We start from the raw sequence: 6,868 nt of genomic DNA on the forward strand, positions 1-6,868 counted from the left end.
CACCATTTCAATGGACATTTTTACTGGATTTTGCATTAGTTAGGTCGGCACTCTCACCCATTTATTAAATTCTATGACCAAAACTGGTAACCAGATTTTCATTATAAACAATTCCCTTTTTCTGCAAGAACGAACATTAATGAAAATCATGAACTCAGTAAAAGGATGTTTGGACAGGATTTTTTTTTCTTCATTTGTTCTGGAAACCTGGTTAGCGGTTTAGATTGAATTCGCCGGACAACATCACATCTCAATAGGCCACTCTGTCACAACAGAATCAGAAGTATCATTGACTAATGTGTGTGTTGTTTTCTTGTTTACATTTTGCGGTGTGTTGCTACGAACAATAGAGGAACGTTCCCAAGTGGTGACACAGCTTCCTTCCTGTGTGTCAGATGAGTGTACTCTCTAAATGTAGGTTGCAAAAGAAATCTGAATATACTTCACTACACTTTACTCCCACCCAAAAGGACCAAGCTGAGGCTGCAGTGTCAACATGGCCCTCCGATTTGCAGGTGAGAGGTCTCCAACACACCTTGCAGATATGAATTACTTCTACATCAGCATTTATACACACACTGACAAACACAGTGTGATATCAAAACTGATATCCATATTCACAACAGTCTGAGTTTCACTCTGGGTCGATGAGTTAACATCTCAGTGAGTCAGAGATGGTAAATGTGGTGTATATAAGCTTGACATTTCAATGTGAAATTCACCAAAGACTTTATGCCACTGTTATGCACCCATGTTAACCTAGATAGTAAGCCTTGAGTGTACCAGATAACAAAAGTCAAATATAATCTTCAGTCTGCATAAAGAGATGCGCTATTACAAATTTGAGTCACTCATTTCCTGTTTCCTGTCAGGAAGGTGTTAGATCCTGTATAGATCGATGGTAGTGAAACCTTTATTTAATTTTTTTTTTTTTTTTAATAGAAATGTACAACATGGAACACACAAAACAAACCCAAACACAGTTACATACCATTGCACATTCACCCAAATGGCAAAGTTTCTTATTTGTCTACTTACCTTGTAAGCAGTATGGACAGACCAGTGACATGGTTTGAAATGACTTTGGGCATGTATTTTAAAGGCGTACTATAATTTCCATTGGTTTTTGGTTTTATATGTTAGTAGTTTGATGAATGTAAAGTGTTCTTGGTGTGTACACTCACAAACCAGTTCCTTTGCATGCACGCTCACAAAGCACTTCCTTAAACATAATACCTTGCACACATTTCCCCATACTTGGTTGACCACATTGAAGAGATTGGTGTCAATTCCAAGCACTTTACCCTGGAATATACTGTATCACTCCTCACCTCTCCGTTCTGGCACAAATAATAGGGCATGGTTTCGTTTCTTAACTGTTGTTCACTGTATGGTTGTACTGTTTGTTTCTACTACTACTACTACCACCCCCACGACCGTGACTACTGCCACTGCTGCTACCGCTACCACTAGCACTACTACTACCATGACTACTACTACTACTACTTTCGTTTCTTAACTGTTGTTCACTGTATGGTTGTACTGTTTGTTTCTGTGGTAGTGTTTGTTTGTCAGTGTGGTTGTGTTGTTGTGTTGTGTTTTGTTTCACCCGCCTTTCGAATGGGATGATAAACGAGTGTACTGACTCTCTGTGGTCATAAAAAAAAAAACATTGCACTTATCGCAAGAGTAGGGGTGTTAACCCTGGTGTCCTCGCTATATTCCCAAACTGGACCCATTTCCATCATGGCAATAATCATCCCCCTGAATCCAATTGGAATATATCTTCCTCACCTCTCCACCTGATAGCTTAGTGCTGTGAGCGTTCTGGAACAAATTGCAGCCGTGCATCACCTTAGGTGGCTACACATTGGTGGTGGAAGAGGTGAGTTTCCCCTACAGCACTTTGAGCATCTGGAAAAGTGCTATATAATGCAATCAGTTATCAGTTTTTTTTCTGTCAATCACACCAAAATTAAAATGACCAATAACAGTTAAGATTACATTATAAATATTCAGCTATGCAGCTATACATGGTAATGTGTTGCTTTTCCAGATTCCTACAATGACAGTTTATAGTAAGTTTTCCATCACAAAGCTAGAACATTATCAACATAATCGTCAGTGAGATGGAATCCTATTGTAAGAGTCACAACACAGACAAGAAACAGCATAGAACTGATGCTGCAGGTTAGAGCTTGTATGAAGGAGAATGAAGGCAGATTTCTTCTTGGGATGTTATACAGTTTAAATAGATAAGCAATTCAATTAGTGCGTGCTGCATCTAGCATGGCTGTGTGTGTGTGTGTGTGTGTGTGTGTGTGTGTGTGTGTGTGTGTGTGTGTGTGTGTGTGTGTGTGTGTGTGTGTGTGTGTGTGTGTGTGTGTGTGTGGTGTTGTAGGGTCTGTGACATGTGTGTGTGTTGTGTGTGTGTGTGTGTGTGTGTGTGTGTGTGTGTGTGTGTGTGTGTGTGTGTGTGTTCTTTCGTATTAATTTCTTGGTAAATGCCGACACCTCTTATCTGAAAACTCTCCTTCAATGGAATGGAGGATAGGTTGTTCTGCTATACATATAGAACTGCGCTATCACCACACACAGCAATAAACAGAGAGAGGGGGAGAGATCAGTGAAACAACAAGAGAGAAAAAGAGAGAGAGAGACAGAGGAGGAAGTGGTGCATCACTGGGAATCTTAATAAGGTACGCATTTTTATTTTTTATTTAACTAGGCAATCAGTTAAGAACAAATTCTTATTTACAATGACGACCTGCCCCAGCCTAACCCTCCCCTAACCCGGACGACKCTGGGCCAATTGTGAKCCGYCCTATGGRACTCCGGATCACGGCCGGTTGTGATACAGCCCRGGATCRAACCAGGGTCTGTAGKGACGCCTCTAGCACTGCATGAGGCTACTATACTAGCTGGAAATGTATTTTAGACTGACTGCATGTCTTAGATTTACTGTGAGTGMTATWTAMATCTAAATAAAAATATGTAAATAATAATGTTAAATGAAATATGAATACATTTAGTCAATTACAGTACATACATAGCAAAAATTGGAAAATCAATTCAATTAAACATGCAATCATGTAATCATGCAGTAAGAGTGTATTTTGCCGCCAGGGCTTGAGAATATATTTTACCAATACACAATATAGTAATTATACAATAGTACAGGGATACCAGTGACAAACACATATTAGCAGTTGGTATTGCACAACCTAAAACTGCTTATGTCATTAAGTTTTTATCTTCAATATTTTTGTAAACAAATTATTATTATGTTAGGCAAAAACAGTGACTACCTCTAATGAAAACAAAAACGAAATATTGGGTGTGTGAAGCTCTCTAGTGGTCAAAGCCTGTACTCTGCAAGATGAAAGACAATTGTGTAAAGTTCACATATTAAAAGCAGGTAACATAGCTTTATTTGACTGCCTCTTCCACATGACACCGTCTGACCTGGACACCTGTTGGTCCACCATCATCTTTTCCACTGAAATACACATGCTGTTCTTTGAAATGTGTTTGTAATACGTTGCTACCTTGTCAGGGTGAACTTGAGACAATATTTATTTTGTTCTTCGATTCCGCATGGCAAGCATAATGGTGTTAGGTTACTTTCATCTTTGGCTATTGGACATTGTGTTGAAGCTTTTCCATTTCCAATGGAAGTAAAGAAGTTGGTTTGTGAAATCAGATACTATTACTACTATTACTGCCACTGCTGCTACAAACTACCACCACTACCAATACTACCACTACTACTTCTACCACAACCACTACCACTACACCTACTACTAGTACTACTACTACTACTACCACCACTACTGCGATTACTACTACTACCACTACCACCAATACTACTTCTACCACTACTACTACTACTACTACTACTACTACCACTACTACTACTACCACCACTTCTACCACTACCACTACTACCGCTACCACTACCACCCCCACGACCGTGACTACTGCCACTGCTGCTACCGCTACCACTACCACTACTACTACTACCATGACCATGACTACTACTACTACTACCAGCACTACTACTACAACCACTACCACTACTTCTACCACCACTACTACTACTACTACTTCTACCACTACCACTACTTCTACCACCACTACTACAACCACTACCACTACTACCACTACTACTACTACTACTACCACTACTTTTACCACTACTGCTATTACCACTTCCACTACCACTACTACTACCACCACCACTACCACTACTACAACCACTACCACTACTACTACTTCTACTACTTCTACTACTACTACTACCACTACCACTACCACTAATGAAAATACAGTAATAACAATCCAGGGACACTCTTAGAATTAGTGGTGACTTGAGGAACCCTGGAGATCCTCAAGGAACCATTGCTAGTCAATGGTTCATATTTGCACCTTCGGTTATTTGAGGGATTCTTGGAGGAATCTTTATTGGTTCAATGTAGCAGGGGGTTCCTGTCGGATCCCTGGAGTGGAGGCGTGGCTTAGTAGGGGCATGGCTTTAAGCTAGATCTTTTTGAGTAAATGTAGTTCTTATTCGTCTGTTCTGTTGTATTGTCGTCACATGTTAAGGTTGAACACTAACAGTGTATATGTTCCTCAAGAGCCTATGCAAATCCCAAAGTTGGAATAGTTACCATTTTATTACTGTATGTAATCAGCAATGTTAATATGATTCATATTATATTAGAATATGTAATATGCATAAATATTCAGGGAACATTATAATTTGCAGTGTACAAACTTAACATGATGAACAGGAATGACATTTACGGGTGACCAAAAATAACTATCTGAAAGCCATGCCTCCAAAAAGCCACATCTCCAATCTGCCACCTCTACAATATATTATTAAAAAAAGGTTCAAAATTKAACCCCTCCCATCACAAAAAGATTCCYGTTTGAACTTTTACACAGGGGTTCCTTGAAGACCCTTTCAGTGGGGTTCCTCAAGGAAMATTTTTCAACTGAAAAGGTTCTGCCAGTGTGGCAACCCAAAAGGTTCTTCCAGGCACCTTTACTTCTAAGAGTGTAGATAATAATGATAGTTAGAATATCTTTATTTWAAAAAAATCATACTTTGCCCCCTAAGCTCTAAAAACAGATAGGAACTGTAGTGATGCCAGACTATAGAGCATGTCAGTGGAGAAAATACTYGTACCATTCATTCAGACCCACAACACTGGGGTAATCCAATTTCTCTGGCAATTCTCCAACAATTGAATTGATCAGCTGGTCTAGAGGCACTCTAATTGAGACATGGAGGGTTAAGAGGAGGGTAACAGGAAGAGGAGCATTAATCTTTTGACTATGATAAGTGACGTGTGGACAGGCAGATGCTGAGGGGGAAGCAGTCTAATGCTCAACAGAACTATAGGGAAGGTTACTGTATAGGGTGGTGTGTGTGTGTGTGTGTGTGTGTGTGTGTGTGTGTGTGTGTGTGTGTGTGTGTGCCCAGGAGGAGATTTCGTACTTCCGCGTGTCTTGTGAACGTCATCGCTTCCCCTGTTTCTTAATCATCTCCCGTTTATGCTCTACGCCAAAGTATTTATTATCGTCTCCTCGTTCTGGTGAGTCGTGCGCACACATTTATGCGCGTCTCCATTAGAGTCTGCTCCCTCTGGAGTAACCTGTAGGTAACATAACATGAGAGCTCAACTAGTGGAAAGTACAGTATTGAATAGAGCCTACAGTGGATATTTTGTGTACACAACTTATCCTCTCCATTTATTAACTAGCATATGCAGACTGATTTTGAGTGGATAATTTTTCTGAATGCTCATTTGATAACAAATTGGTTCCGCTTTTTATATTTTTCTGATTGTATTTTAAAAGGGAAGGATGCAGTGGACAGTTGGTACAGTGAAATCAAAGATTACCACTTCAATAAGCCTGGCTTCAGCTCGGGTACAGGTGAGATACACAATCGGCAGACTCTAGGGTAAAACAGGTGTGTACTGCCACCACAATAAAAAAAAAGTTATTTCTGGAGTTTAACCTTGCCAATGAATCACCTGTTTATTTGGATTCATTTCATAGACCACATCTGACTCTATTTCAAATCACTGACAGTGTCCAATAGGCCTCCTACAGTACCTGTTGCTCTCCATCCTCGACATACTGAGCGTATACATATACTGACTTCTATACTAACAGTGCCCCCTGCTGTTGTTTCCAGGTCACTTCACCCAGGTGGTTTGGAAGGACTGCAGCGAGGTAGGTGTGGGCTGGCCACAGATGGGCAAACGATCTTTGTAGTGGGCCAGTACCACCCAGCTGGCAACATGTGCAACGCAGGCTACTTTGAGAAGAATGTCCTACCACTGGGTAGCTCCACCTCTACGCCCCCAAATGTTTCCCCACAGGTAACACATCATTGATTGGTTGCAATGATTGGTGAACAAAATTGGAAAAGACAATTATATTTAAATCCCATACAACACCCAGTTACGATTGTCTCTCGGCAAATAAGCTACTACTAAAGATAAACTAGGTATTTCTGATGAACCATTGTATGACACAGCATCGGATACCTCAATCTCTCAACTGACAAATATATTTTCTTTCTTACAGCCGGAAAGGAGGGGGCCTGAGTGTACTCCAGTCTAAAATTGCCAGATCCTCTTCACCTGCATATAAGGCTCCTCCTCAGGCAAACGGCACTGGTGAGATGTTTTAAATTAATTTTCAGTAAATGTCTCCCATTATGTAAAGAAAACATAATATGGATAGGTAGTAGGCCTAATTTTGCCCTCTGAATTTTGGCCATAAATCTTACAGCCATCAATCCTTTACATCTCGCAAGTGTCTCAGTCGTTAGGAGTTGGACAAGTTT

The 6,868-nt window shown here is 40.3% G+C and overlaps 1 protein-coding gene across 1 annotated transcript in view; it reads left to right on the forward strand.

Moving 5' to 3' along the window:
• The first annotated feature begins 6,616 nt into the window (after positions 1–6,616).
• glipr2 (GLI pathogenesis-related 2) overlaps positions 6,617–6,868 on the forward strand; it is a 7,184-nt gene continuing 6,932 nt past the window's right edge. Inside the window, exon 1 of the mRNA XM_024146463.2 lies at positions 6,617–6,698. The gene's annotated coding sequence lies outside the window, so the exon portion shown is untranslated. The remainder of the gene's footprint in view (positions 6,699–6,868) is intronic.

This window comes from Salvelinus sp. IW2-2015, unplaced genomic scaffold, assembly GCF_002910315.2.
Source record: "Salvelinus sp. IW2-2015 unplaced genomic scaffold, ASM291031v2 Un_scaffold16393, whole genome shotgun sequence".
Classification (NCBI taxonomy): Eukaryota; Metazoa; Chordata; class Actinopteri; order Salmoniformes; family Salmonidae; genus Salvelinus; species Salvelinus sp. IW2-2015.